At 45.1% G+C, this 15,741-nt stretch overlaps 1 protein-coding gene across 1 annotated transcript in view; it reads left to right on the top strand.

Annotated features, from left to right (window-relative positions):
• The window catches only part of FBXO22 (F-box protein 22), a 533,135-nt gene that overhangs the window by 17,434 nt on the left and 499,960 nt on the right, over positions 1–15,741 (top strand). The window lies entirely within an intron of this gene.

A 15,741-nucleotide genomic window follows, 5' to 3' on the forward strand; every position in this document is an offset into this window, starting at 1 on the left:
GAGAGTGGGGCTACCTTTCTTGAGGTGTTGAAAGTTGTGTGGCTCCCAGACTACTTTCTCTCGGTGGTGCAACTTCTATATTTGTGTGCGGTAGCTAGGATTGGCTTATTTGGAAAGCATTTGGGTGTGTTCGCCGTCTGACGTGGTACTAGGCAGGGTTGTCTGCTGTCTCCGCTGCTTTTTGTACTTGAATTCCACAACGTAGCCACTTGGGGTTCTATTGCATTTTACACATGGGCTGGCACTTGGGGGACTAGAGAACTAGTGTTGATGTACACGGACGATACCTTGTTGTACCTTAAGGACCCTGGGGCCAATCTACAGTACTTGCTGCAGGAGTTGGCAGTTTTTGGTCGGTACTCGGGGCTTAGCATGAACTGGACTAAATCTATTTTGTTCCCGCTGACGAACGTCCCATTGAAACCAGAGATGCTTGAGGGATTCAGGTGGGAGCAGTGCTCCATCAGGTATTTGGGGATCCAGGTTAGCAGGAATTCCCAGTCTTTGCTGGAGGATAATCATCTGGCATAACTGAGACCCCTGAAAGAAAGTTGATAGGTGGTGCTCGCTCCCCCTGTCCCTGCTGGGTAGAGTTGCTATTGCTAAAATGTTTGTAATACTGAAATGGATGTATGTCTCAGAACATCCCTTTATGGCAGCATGCAGCCTTTTTTGCAAAGTTGAAGACGCTGTTGGTGTGGCTGGCGTGGCATCCCTAGTCTCCCCGAATAAGTTGGGACCCTCTGGTGTTTCCATGGGAGCAAGGGTGTATATGAGCACCTGATATGGAGCTATACTTTCTAGCAGCCCAGCTGTATTTTGTTTCCTACTGGATGTCGGGATTTCCAGCGTACCCACATGTGCATATTGGAAAAATGCTCAGTACGCCCCTGTCCGATCCAAGTGGTTTTGGTGTCGGGGAGGGGAGAGGTGGGGATAGGCACTATGGCAGATTTGTATCCTGATGGTGCTTTGGTTTCACAAGAAATGTTCGTAGCAAAGATGGGGGGTGGGCTCTGCAGAAGGCTTCAGTATTTCCGTATGACGGCTGCTTTTAATGCATGGCCCCCCACGTTTCCGGACTACCCGCTCCCCCGCCCCCCACCCCTCACGCTGAGACGCCACCTCCTGAACTCTGCTTGTGCTAGGCGGCTGGTGTCATCCATCTATGGGACGGTACAGCGAGTCTCCACGAGCGCTGTTGAAATGCAGACAATCGGAACAGGATGCTATGATATATGATAATTTGTATCGCGCTCATACATGTTTTTCAGAGCACGGCAAGGGAGCGGAACAAGGGAGGATAAAACGATGATCTTCATAGGCCCAGTGACATTGAGAACGCACAAGTGCAGGAGAGAGGGATGGGGGAAGTGCAAGGGGTGTCCGATAAGTGCGGGTAGGGGGACTGTAGGGTTACAGATACAGACCCAAGTGCAAGGGTTGCCAGGAGGCAGTGCGAGTGTGTGGCTGGGTGGGCAGGGACCTGGGCCCAAAATCAGAGGGTAGCCATGTGCACAGAGCCAAAGCAGACAGATCAGCAGGGGAGAGGAAGAGCAAATGCAGAAGCGAAGAGGAAAGTCTTGAGGTGCTTCCGGAACCAGAGATGGTTCTCCTCAAGTTTCAGAGTTTCAGAGCAAATGCAGAAGCGAAGAGGAAATTCTTGAGGTGCTTCCGGAACCAGAGATGGTTCTCCTCAAGTTTCAGAGTGGCAGTGAGGCTGTTCTAGAGGGAGGCCCTGGCAGAGGAAAGAGATCTAACCCCAAAGTATTGCTTGGAGAAGCAACCGCTCCTCCACCTCCCAACTCCCTCAGGGTCAAAGTGCTGGAGTGGGAAGGTATTTACAGAAGGAGAGTTGAAGGTATTTTGGACCCAGGGCAAAGAAAGCCTCGTAGACAATTCAGAGGGTCTTGAATTTAACCCTTGCATCCACTGGGAGCCAATGAAGAGATTTCAGGGCTGGAGAGATACGATCCGAGGGCTTGCGGCCAAGGACAAGTCTCGCAGTCCTGTTCTAGCTGAGTTGCATAGGGCGTAGAGTAGAGGCAGGCAGATTTAGAAAGCGGCTGTTGCAGTAGTCCAGCCTAGGGGTGTCGCGGTACTGGTTTTTTGGCGGTATGATGACCACCTTGCCAAATGACGGTAGATCATGGTTATCGCGGTATAGCAGGTGGAGTTAACTAATCCTAACATACTTTCTTAAAGGTCATAAATTGTCAACATTTTGAAACTTGTCTCTGCACAATTTTAGCTAATCCTCCAGGAACCTAAGAAGTCTGCAGATTTGGTCTTTCATGGCGCTCACTTGTTGATCGCCTTGAATGAAAGACTGACTAGTGGAAGTGTTAAAATGCTCATTTTGAGCAATGAGCTTGCTGCTCAGTCATAGATCGTCGCTTTGAAATCGGCCTCGATCTGCATTGTTCTGGAATAAGTTTGTTTTGATAACGCTTTATCCCATTAAAGGGAGAAAAGTAACTCATGTGAGGTCTGAAAGCCCATGTCATTGTGTTTCTTTTGTCAAAATGTCATAGCCAACACACACTCACGAAAGGTTGCATATTGATCAGATCACTATAGCCTCTTTACCATCTGCCTGGTGTATTATAAAGGTCTGATGTTGGAGTCACCACAGACATGTAATCCTAACAGTACAGCGTTCAGTGGGCGCTATTGATTTCTTTCTTGATTCTTGCAATATATGTTAAATTTCCTTAAAGATGGTGGCACAAAAACATTTTGAAAATGACAACGTTAAAATACATATCGGCACAAATACGACCTCGACCACCACCTCGCCACAACCCCATCATTACCATTTTCCCCAGGTCTGACCACATTAGGACCCTTGTCATGTGAGTTGAGACTGAGGAATGCTTTCATGGGTGGTGTCACAAATCGAGGATTGACCGGAGAAATATCTTGCCCCAGTGCTCTGGATACTTCAAATTGAATGTAGAATCTGTCCTGCCTGCTTGAGTCCAGTGCTATATGCAGAAGGCAGGTGAAGGATCAAGCGAAGCAACAACTCTAGTGCCAATGTGCAAATCTACACGGAGGACAGTGAGTGGGGGAGTCGTTTATATACGAGCACAAAGCACTGATGGTCCCAGTGTTCATACAGTCTACAGAGCTAAGGTTTTTTGTTAACATGCATCAGAAGGGCATTCAGTTCATTCCTCCCTTTTGAATTCTGGGATGTGTAGTTCTCCATCTTTCAGATTGGTGGGAAAACTACAAATCGGTTGATATTTAACCAGATTCTACTGATCACAGAGAAAGAGCGGTCACAGCATCAAAGCTGCATTTACTAATGTGGCCTAACTTTTCCTATGCTGTTATCTGCCAAACAAGGCCCCTTTGGCAGACGCCCCATCCCGCAGCGCAAGATCCACAATGCGCAGCACTTGCTTACGTCAGTCTTTCCAAATTAGATTGAAAAGCTCACTTACTAAACAACATGACTGTTATTATAGTTCAATGAAGTTGTTCACGTTATCTAGAACGGTATACCGTTACACCCCTAGTTGCCTTATTACTCAGCTGCAATCTACCACTAACTACGGTCACTGTCAAGAGACGCGGAGGGTGATATCTACTACTGAAAAGTCTCCTGGTTGAACTGCTCATCACCCTAGTTGCGATCTACAGCCCAAAAAAGGAGCAAGACCACTTCTTGCAATCTCCTACCAGTCATTGCAGCCTTCCCCAAGGGACATCTACTAATTGGGGGCGACTTTAACCTACCTCCGGACCCGAGCCTAGACAAAACGCTCCCTCCAACGAGGGAAGACATCATCAAAGCACTATCCTTGGCGAGTTCCTAAGTGAAACTGAGACCATAAACATATGGAGACTATCCAACCGAGGAGCGAAGGATTACAAATTCTTCTCGCATGTCCATAGAGGACACTCAAGGATCGACCTGCTACCAGCATCGAGCGTGCTCGTCCCCTGCGTAGAGGACAAACAAACGGGGCACAGAGCCATATCAGATCATGCCCCAGGCACCATGAACCTTCGGGGGCAGGGCTTGCCGGAGCCCACGCAAAAACTCTGGAAAATACAACACCAGATCCTAGTAGACATAACCATCAGCACAGAACTAGCCGAAGCTCTCACAAACTAATTCAAGGAGAATACAACTAACTATACCTCAAAAGCAATCATCAGGGATGCAATGAAAACAGTAATCCGTGGGGTAGCGATCAACTGCACGGCAAGGCACAGACGGCAAAATCAACTTCAGTAAGACAAACTAGAGGAGGATGTTGCGGAAATGAGAGCAGTTTCAAAAGCACCAAAACAGGACGGGAACTCAAAAGAGCGAAAGCGGCACTGGAAATGCATCTGGTGGACCGGTCAGCTAGAGGTTTGGCCTACACTAAGCAATTTTACTATCTCAACAACAACAAAGTAAACCGCCTCTTGGTGCATAAACTGAAGAAGCTACACTCACAGAACAACATCCAGTGCCTGGCAGACAAGAACGGCAGGTAACCTTTGCCATACCGACGCAGAGAAGCTCGAACTAATGATGCAACACCATAAGGAAATCATGACTGGACTCCCAACGACTAAGTCTGCGCAACTGCAATTCCTGGCAACTGCCCAAAAAGTGGCACCACACCCCCAACTGGACTCCCTGCAATGCCCGATCACAGAGGACGAAGTGGGAGACACCATTCGCTCCCTGAAAAATATGACCCTTGGACCAGACGGGTTCACAACTCAATTTTATTAGAAATTCACCCACATCCTGCTGCCACAGCTAGCAAGTCTGTTCAACTCATTCCTGTCAAAGGGATCCACCACCCCTACCATGGAGGAGTCGCTGACGGTCCTCATTCTGAAGCCATGTGATCAATGCGCATCATACAGACCCATCACACTGTTAAATAATGATGCCAAGGTATTCACAAAAATCCTGGCAAATAGATTAGCACAGATCCATCCTGATATAATACACCCGGACCAAACCGGTTTAATCCTGGGCCGTAGCACACAAGTTAACATTTGAAGAACCATAAACACAATCGAGTCAGCAAACGGGATGGGGCTGGAACTGGTAGTCCTATTGCTTCATGCGCACAAAGCCTTTGACATGTTAGACTGGGGCTACATAAGAGAAACAATACTCCACTATGGATTTGGCCCAAACTTCGTGAAATGGACGCTAGCTAACTACCAACACCCCTCCACGAGACTTGGAATGAACGGGGCCAGATTGGACAAAATCAACATAACAAAAGGCACCAGACAAGGATGTCCCCTATCCCCACTCATATTTGCACTTTCTATGGAGCCATTCGCCAGCAGAATTCGCCACAACCTGGCAATACACAGTCTCGAAGACCAGGGAGAATCTTATAAAGCAGCCCTGTACGCCGACTATGTACTACTGACGATAACTTAAACGGAAGAATCCATGAAGGCACTGTGGCGTGAATTGGAAGCATTCAGTGAGGCTTCGGGGTTCAGAGTAAACCTCACAACGTCAACAGCAATTTCATCAATGTGCCGAAAAAGCCCAAGAAAGCGCTGGAAGCAAACTATCCGATACCATGGGCAAAATCGCAAATCAATTACCTCGGGGTCCAGCTATCAAACAAAACAGAATATACAAAACAAACTTCCCTCCACTGTTCAGAGTTAAGAAATGACTTGGCACTCTGAAGATGAATCTAAGCCCAGCACTGCTCTACTACGGCCTAGCCTCCCAGTAACCATCCAGAAGAAGGCCATCCAGAAACTGCAGACAGACATCCTGAAATATGTCTGGGAATGAAAGAAAACGCGAATACCGAAGCTCCGTGGCTCAGCGATTGGTGGCCTTTGGGTCATGGACGTGGCCAGGTATTAACTTGCGGCACAGTTCTCGCAGGCCTTCGCATGAAGCCAAACACCAACAGTTCCTGATGGTTAAAGCTGGAAGAAGACTGGTGCCAGATCCCAATAGAATCGCTACCACATACGAAGGGATTCAGCGACACCTGGAACACGGGCCCCCTGCCAGCGACAGGTAACACAGTGACGAGTTGGAAAAAGGCAGCACGTCAATGGAAGTGCAGGAGCATGGCTGGGCCACGCACTCCCATCTGCGACAACCCAGACTTCACCCCAGGCATCACTCCAAATAGCTTCGGCAAATGGAAGGATGGAGGACTGTGGATCATTGCAGACTTCTTCGAGAACGGAGACCCGTTGAAATTCGAAGACTGTAAAGCCAAATTCCAATTCCCAGAGACGGAGAGGTTCCGGTACACACAACTCAGACACTGGCTGTCAAGCGATGCAACAAGGAAACGCAGAAGCAGAGAACTAACAGCCCTAGAACGAATACTCGCTGCAAACCCCACCCCAAGGGGAAAATTTCGACCCTATACAAGCTACTCGATAGAACAGATCTAAGCAAAAAAGAGGTCTACATGCTGAAGTGGGAAAAAGAAATAGGCAGAGTCATCGATCCGGAGGAGTGGTGCCACATTTGGTCCCGAGCGCACAAAAGCTCTAAGTGTATAACCAATAAAGAAGGGGCATTTAAAGTGTGCTAAAGGTGGTACCGAACGCCCGGGATTCTCAACAAATGTAACCCCACCATTCAACCGCACTGCTGGAGAGGATGCTTGGACACGGGCACGCTATTTCACCTCTTTTACACGTGCCCCAAAGCTTCCCAATTCTGGAAAAACGTCTGGGAACAAATCAAATTGATTACAGGCCTTACGATTCCGTGGGACCCGGGAATTGTCCTGCGGGAGCGACAGGCGAGGGTCAGTTCCCACGAACAGGCCGGATGGCAGACCTGTGTTCACACGTACTAACTGCTGCAAAGATATCAATAGCCAGACTCTGGAAAAACTCTGAAGGCCCAGCCATTCCAATGTGGTGGTCCAAGTATTGGGATATAATTGGGATATTAGCAACGCTAATGGATATTTAGATTCCTGTTTGTGTAATGTAGCTAAATGTTCACGGATTCGGATCTTAAGAGGCCTAATAGTTCTCCCTGTGTACAGTAAACCACAGACACAGATAATACAGTACACTACAAACTTGGTGTTGCAATTAATAAAATAATTGATTATAAGTTTGCCCGTTATACCAAAATCAAAGACTTCAGACTCCCACGTATGAGAGCACATATTACAACTGCCGCATTTATGAAAACCATTAGCCCGACCTTGGGCTAGCCATGTGTTAGCAATCAGTGCATGAGCCATAAAAGATGGGCAAAGAATATTTTTAAGGGTGGGTGCTCTACTAAAGGTTATGGGGGGATTTGGTTCAAGCCATTTAGTCAGGTCATTGTCCAGATGTAAAAAGGTGCCAATGGCGTTTGAGAATAGCATAAACACACTTGCTGTCCCTGTTATACCGTGCAATCAGTCTGATTTTATTTTGTGGCTCGTTAGCAGAGTTTAATTTGGTCTTGGGTTTAAGCAATGCAGCTCCCTTCATACTAGACACTTCTCTTTCAGCTTTGATCAACAGAGAGGGCTCTACCCTCGTGTTACGAATTGATCATGTATAAAGGCTTTTTCCGCCTCAAAGTCAGCATCTACACAACAGTTACTTTTTGCCCTGATAAGCTCACCATTCGGAATATTATTGATAACAGAATTTTTGTGAGAGCTAGATGAATGTAACAGCATTAACGGATGTAGGTTTGTGATAAAAACCCTTTGGTGACACAGTAATACTCAAATCAAGAAAATCAATGTTCAGGCACCAGCGTGTAATTTGATTGGGCTCCAAATTACTATTTATAATGACTGTGGTTATTTATTTACATAGAGTACCCAATTGGACAATTATTTCTGGGTAAATATTACAACCATTAATATTATGTTGTCTGGTCAAATAAGTTAACTTTTTCCCATGGTTGTCTACCCACCTCACACTACTAATTGGTGTTGTTGTATTGTTTTTTTTTTGTTGTTCTCCTGGATACTGGGACTATTCTGTTATCACCACTGTTATGGTAACTTCTTATATACACTTTTTAATTGTCTATATGATATATTGATGCCAACATGCATTGACCCAATTAATGTTGTCATGCATCATGCTGATACAATTGGCACCTACACGTTGCCCCCCTTTTCGGTTCCCTTGATTTGGATGGAATTATGTGGATAAAATCAATGTAATATGGATCTTTCCACGTAATTGACTATGTATGTACAGCCTCGGAAGAAGAGCTTTGCTCGAAACACGTGTCGGGCTGCGGAACAGAATTAAAATACAACGGAACACTCGTGGTGTATTTCTTTTTTGTTGCGCAGTTCATTGTTTAACTTTATTCACTTATGTTATGTTTCTTCTACTTGTGGTTGCACAAATGCTCTTCTGTATAATGTAACCTTATGTCTGTTTCATCATGGTGAGTGTATATGTGCTTCATGGCTAATGGGTGCATGTATATTTCATCTGTCTGTGTGGTAATTCTCGCCATTTTTAGCTCGCACTCTTTATTGTCACTGCCCCTGCTTGGAGTATGGGTGATATGGTTGTCTAAGTGGGTAACGTTTCTCATATTTACAATATATTGGACCGGGGGAGGCACAAGAGCTGAGTGACATGTTGATCTGTCCATTAATCGGGTTGTCTACCCCTTAACATTTCCCCCATCTGGTCGAAATATTCAACCGCTCATCTTTTTTACCCTCCGCGCACAAGGTATTTTAGGTATTGCCATCCCATTCGCCCCCCTCAACCCAGTGCTCTTCTCAAAGTCTCGGGAGTACAGCTCAGTGGCAATGCGCTCTTCTTGGAAGCAAGACGACTCAGAGCAACACAGGTTCGAAACCCGTGTTCACACTTTGTAATTGGTTACTTATGGCATGCTTAATACCCAGAGGTTTCTAAGCGCGGACCCGGTGATCGAACCTGTGGTGCTCCATGTCGTCTTGCTTCCAAAGCGAGCACTTTGCCCCTGAGCTATCCTCCCGAGATAGCCCACCCTTTACATAATTAAACCCCAGTTACCATGCACAATGAGTGACCCCTGCCACCATGAGAATTGGGACTGTCATTAAATGACATTTAAACTCTTTTGTGTGACTAACTTCCATTTTAGTCACCTTTTTCCTTAAAACGTGAACTTGAAAGGCATCTTTCCCCTCAACCCCAACCAACATTCCCATGTCCCTGTCCCATTCACCATCTCCCTGAATGCTAGGCATATTTTGATATACCAACTCAGACTGTCAACTTTGCTGAAGACGCTGTTGGAACATCTTCACTTATCTGCTTTTCTTCACCTCAGGTCCAGGGACCTTTGTCATCCAATGCTCCAACAAATTCAGGGACCTATTTTATTTGTACAAGGACCCTACTTGGGGAAACTGTATCCTGGGGAGCAGGATAGTCGGTTAAGGGAACAAGGTTACGTTGAGGGTACTAGGGTGGGGGGAGTACACAGCTGGGGGGGGCCATGTCTTTCTTGGCCCCAGCTTGGTGGCGTTTGGGTGGTAGACTGGGTCCTACAGGCCCTATTATCGGTGGTGGCTCTTCTGTCCCGGCTCACAATTCTGGTGCGTTTGTCGATGTGCATTCCTCCCTTTTGTGTTTCAGATACAAGGGGACTTTTAACAAAGAAACTTGGTTAAGTTGAAAATTGGGTGAGTTTGTCGAAGTGTAAATACATTTTACTATTACCACTCCCTGATAATGCCTGGATGCTGCTCATCTATACTACTCCTTTTTTAACTACTACTAATATTCCTTTTTATTTAATTACTCCTTCCATCTAATTCATATTGTAATTGCTTACTATTCAATCTTCCTCTGCAGCTTCTCATCTGCATCTGGTGTCAAGTGCTGGTGGTGGGACTGTAGGGATACAGGAACCGTCCCAAGTGCAGGGTTGCCGGGCAGGCAGTGCAGGTGTGTGTGACTGGCGGGAAGGGACCGGGGCCCGAGATCAGTGGGTGGCCAGTTAACCAGTGCAGGTTCAGCCAGGAGGTCAGCAGGGAGAGGAGACAAAGCAGAGCACATAGTTGTGTACCTATGTGAAAAAATCAAGACAGGTACTGCCTTTGACTCTTGGATATTTCCCCTAGAGTGAACTGCTTTGTGCTTCTGCTAGGGACAAGAGCAGTCATTCGTTCCTAGACTACTTTAAAACCCCATTATATTAAAGGCGTTTCTGAAGCGGTAAAGAGGGACACTTGTCTGTGCACACATTCAACCGTCCATGTGTATTTTTGGTATCTTGGTTCCTGTCCTCGGCTTATCTGATTTGACTGGTGTGAAAAAGGCATCCCTTCAATTTAGCAGTTTGAGACAGGGAGTTGCTATTCTGTGGTTAGAAAGAGGATGTTTATCCTGTCCTGTTCATCGCCTTTGCTAGAGTCACGGAGCAGGCTATGCATCTCTTCTTTGCTGAACCCACATGCGTTATTCATTAACAGCAATATATTGTCTACAGCAAACGTCTTTGTCTTTTTGACTCTAGCCCTTGCCTTATGCAGAACCGTTTGCTTTCTGTTCAACAAACATTTGTAGCCTCCTTACTGCTAAACCCACGTGCATTCCTCATTCAATGCATTCTATTTTTCTACAGCAAGTGTTTACATGATCTGTGACTACCTGTCGTTTGTAATTGTAATTCATAACACTACTTGGGATAAATTGCCTCCCTTTCTTTTTAAACACAAAGAAAGAGAAACACCTCTCCCTTCCCTCCACTCCCCTCTTGCTTGCATGTCTGACTTCTCTCCTGTTGCTCCTTCTGATGTCTCCCTCCTCCTGTCCAAAACTCATCCTACCTCTGCCCCTTCCGAACCCCTCCCCACCCTCCTTATTCCTAAGATTTACATTCTTCTCATTCCCTATTTAACCACCTTCTTCAATATCCGTCTCTCCTCTGCTACCTTCCCTTCCGCCTTCAAGCACGCCCCTATCCCTATTCTGAAGAAACCGTCTGCTAATCCCCCTTCTCGCATTCAACTTTTGTCCTATCTCGCTTCTTCCTTTCCTCTCTAAGCTACTTGAACCCTTAGTCTACTCTCAACTCTCTGCCTTTGTGACCAACCTTTCTCTCTCTCACCCCTCCTGCCCCCCCCTCTCCTCTCAATCTGGATTCCGCCCTAAAAACTCCACGGAAACTGCACCTATGTCCTCAACTCCCTGCTTACCGCTCACCACTCCAAGCAATCCTCAGTCCTTGTCCTCCTGGATCTCTCTGTGGCCTTTGATACTGTCGATCACCCCTTCTCAACCTGCTTCTTCCTTGGTTTCAAAGGCTCTGTCCTCAACTGACTCTCCTCCTACCTCTCCAACCATTCTTTTGCTGTCTCCTGGGGCGGTTGTACCTCCTCTACTGTCCCATTGGACTATCGTGTTCCCCAAGGCTTTGTACTCAGCCCTTTTCTTTTCTCCCTTTACACTTCACTTCTCGCCCCTATCATCTCTTCCTTTGGTATTTCTCGCAATTTCTATGCTGTTGATACTCCGCTCTTCCTTCCTTTCTTTCTCTTCTTTCACTCCTGATCTCCATGTCTTTCTTTCTGTCTTGCTGCTATCAAAAACTGGATGTCATCCCACTTTTTTTCCCTCAACACTGATGAGACTGAAGTCTTATTCTTTCCCTCCAACATGCTTCTTCTTCCTCTCCCCCTCCTTTTATTCACTTCCCCCTTCTAATCTCCCCATCTCTGCCCAGGCTCGCAATGTAGGCATCCACTTTGACTCCTCCCTCTCCTTTTCCCGCCATATTTCTCTTACCTCTTGCGCCTGTCGCTACCACCTCTTCAATATTTGTAAAAGCCGTTCCTCACCTTCCATGCCACTAAACTCTTAATCTCTTCCCTCATCTTTTCTTGTCTTTTCTATTGCTCTTCTCTCCCCTTTGGACTCCCTGCCTCTCATCTTGCTCCCCTCAAATACCTCTACCATTCTGCCACCCGTACCCTTTGTCTTCTTTCTCCTCGTGACTCCATTTCCTCCTAGCTTTCTCACCTTGGCTGGCTTCCTTTCGACTCCCAACTTAAATTTCATTTCCTCTGTCTTGTTTTCAAATCTCTTCATGATCTCGCCCCCCCCTACCTTTCCTCACGCCTTTCATTCTACATTTCCTCTAGCTCCCTCTGATCTGCTGCTGCTCTTCCTACTCACTGTTCCCCCACCCCCATGTGCCTCTTCTCATTTCCGTTCTTTTCAGCTCCTTGCCCCCCTACACTGGAACTCTCTCTACCTCTCTACCCGCTCCATCCCCACCTACTCCTCCTTCCGTGCTTCCTTGAAATCTCTTCTCCATTCCATTCCCTGCCCTGACTTCACTCACTACCTCCCTTTACTTCTCTCCCACTTCCCTCTTTTCTCCCCACTTACCTCTCCCTACCCTCTCCAATTCCTCTCACGCTTCCTCCACTCCCCTTGCACTTCATTTTATTCTCCTGTCCTGACTCCCCTCCCCATCGTTTTCTCTCTCATTGACCTAGGTAAATTGTTCTACATACTGTGTTTTAATGGCTTGTTTCATGTTTGTAAATTAGCTTCTACTTTTTATTATTTTAAGTTTTTACTTTTATTTTTATTATATTCCATGTATTTTTGTTGCTATAATGTAAAGCGCTTTGGTGTAAAGCGCTATATAAACAAAATAAATACAAATAAAAACAAAAACGGCAATCAAAACAGAATTTTCCTTCTGCCCTTTCTTCCTGGTACATCCAAGGGTAGATGTTGGTAAATTTTCTGTAGAGACCAAATGAGGACAAACAGTCCTGGTAAAATCATAGGTTGGATTTTACTCCCCTTTTTAATGAGCATTATTTTCCTTTTCTGCATGTAGTGCATTGGCCTTGTCGCTGTGTATTTCCTTTAAGTGATGGGACTGGCAACATCTGCGCACTTGTGTCATTTGTTGAGCGTGGTTGCTTGAATGTGATGTCCATTCTTTCACATGATGCTGAACTGTCTTTCTCAGTTGATGTGATGCCAGACCTGCATGGACAATCTTCTCTGCACTTTCCTCTTATTGCTCTTTTTCCAGAGGCGTAGGGCCACAACCATTTCTGTTCCTGCTGTGTTTGTCCTGGCAAGATGCAATTAGCAATTTATTTTATTTTCCTGCCCTTTCAATATTCTGAGACACCAACCCTTGACACTGAAACAAGCGCATGTGATGTATGTGTGCATGGCAGTGTGACGTGTTTACAAATTTGCCTATCACTTCTATAATACAAAACTGTTCTGTCCCTTTTTCCAAGACCCAACCAATAGTTTTCCACTTAGTAGACTTATACATATGAGATGATTATGATGAATATTTAAACATAACATTACAGCACATATTACTGCACCCTTTTTTTTCCAGATGTCTTTTATTTTCTGCATCCAGTAGAAAGAATTCCTCTCTAATGTTGAATGGCCACCATATAAAGAACGTACTTTGCCTGTTACAATATACTAAAAATACTATTAGTTTACAACCGCTATGCTCCTCATTTTACCTTTCCTCACCTGCGTCTCCCTGCCTTCAACAGAGAAATTCACACTTCCTTTGTTTCCATGAGTACCTTAACTTCTCCTTCATATCTACAAGTACTTACCTTTTCTTATGTTCTTCCTTCCAACTACATTAATATTCTTCACTCTAATAAGGCCATGTAAGAAAATGGTACCCTTTGATCTATAACACAAAACAATGTCTGGTAGTGTTACTTAATCTTATACGTTGCTTCCTTGTGCTGGCAGACGTGTCTCCATCCTTCAGTTTGTGCTTTTCCTCACAGCACCTCATTCCTGGCCCTAACAATTGCATATTATGCTGTGTGCCATTTTGTGTCTTGTAGCCAGCCCTCCATATAAAGTGCGCACAGAAATCTTGTCAATACGGCCCTTTTAATTCTTCCTTGCCTACCACTTACTTCGACTATTTATGGCAGCACCCCCATAAATCATGGAGCTCCCTGGTGACAGCTGCTTGCAAATCCACGCTTTACCTTTAGTAATCGACACAGTTCCTTGAAAGAAGCAACTGAAATGAGTCCTAGTCTGTTTATTTTTTTTTTTAACACTGTCCTCTTAATAATTCTATCAAGATAAAACTTGGAGTAATGTAAAAGGGAATTTGTGTTTTGTTCACTTTGATAACACTAAACTGCAAAATGAAGGCAGTTGAACAAAGTATCTTGAATCATGAATATGCTTTTCACTTGCTTTAGGACATGGTAGTATTGTGTAAAATGAAAATTGTCTTAAATACGGGCTGCATTTTTGCTTAATTGGCTTTAATAGAGGCAGCGCAGTTGCAGTAGCATGGGCCTTTCATACTTTGTATTCTTTTCATCACAGAACTACACCAATTGCATAGCTAGGCATGTGGTCTGAATTTTAACTCCCTTTTTGACCCCCCCTCCACAAGCAGGTGTAATGGATACAGGTAGAAGCAGTGCTGTATGTATTTTCAGTGGCACAGATTGTACCTGTGCCTCAACAGGACTGCTATATATTCATGCAAAGTAGCTTAATTTATTAATGGAGCTGCTATACCGTACGCATGTCATGGCACAATGCCAAATATTCACAGCAGGGCCGATTGCATCATGCCCATGTTTCTTAGCAGGACTGCTATGTTTTGGCACAGTGCCTGAATTTCTTAACAGAGCTGCTGTTAAGAAAGCACGAACATGTGTTGGCATTTTCTGCAGCAAGCTAAAGTACAGAGCAAGAGCAGAGCTCTTCCCACCAACCTCTGACCGTGTGAGAACATGGCATTGGTGTCATATACTTCAATTCCTTCTAGTCAGTCTTGCTCTTTTCAAAACATCTGCTTGCCCCATGTCCGATTACTGAGGCCGACTGCCAAAAATCTAGCCCATTTCAAAGCCTCATTATGAATCTCCTGACTAATGTAGGATAGTCCAAACAGGCCTAGAGATTTTGACAAGCCATTTATGTCAGACAAGCCTCACATGGAACTGCCAGTGCCCTAACCCTATGTGCCATTCAGTGTCAAGAGCATGTTGGGAAAGGCAGCTCAGTGGGTCATTAACGCTACTGCAGAGTTTGTGTAGCCTGATGGTTCAAATCCTGTTAATAGGTGAGTTAATGAGTCTGCATCAGAGATATGCATTTAAGATGCAGGTAACATTCAATTGTAACACAGAACACAGTTGACTTAGTAGTCCTTTTGATATGTTGAAAGTTCATTGTTCATCAGTGATTCAGAACACACACATTCCATCCAGGATGCTCTACTTGTAATGGCTCATAACACACAACTCTTCAGGGCTGCTGTACTTGTAATGGCTCAGAAGACACACCTCATATACGTGAGGGTATTTTACTCCTAACTTCCTTCCCTTGTCTCTCCATCTAAGTCGCCAGCCACTACGTGCCACCCATAACAGAACCAGGTCCAGATGGCATCCCAAAAATGACGTGCCAGTCAGTCAAAAGGTTTATTTCGGTAATACAAAACATACCATATAATCAACAATGGTAGTCCATAATTAAAATGATAAATATAAATACCACCATCATTAAAACCCTAAAAACATTGCCAAAATACTCTGCTTCAAACAAACCTTAATATAAATGTCCTCAAAAGCAATGCACGCTGTAAAAAGGACTAAAGAGCCCACCCCACCTGAACTGAATCCACCCATAACCGATAATATAAAGCAGGCTCAGAACACCAAAATCCTTGATCCTGCAGAACTGGTTTTAATGTATGCTCTCTAATGGATAGGAATGCGGGACAAAACAATATAAAATGTGCTGAAT

The sequence above is a fragment of the Ambystoma mexicanum genome, chromosome 11 (genome assembly GCF_040938575.1).
Source record: "Ambystoma mexicanum isolate Mex_15411 chromosome 11, UKY_AmexF1_1, whole genome shotgun sequence".
NCBI lineage: Eukaryota > Metazoa > Chordata > Amphibia > Caudata > Ambystomatidae > Ambystoma > Ambystoma mexicanum.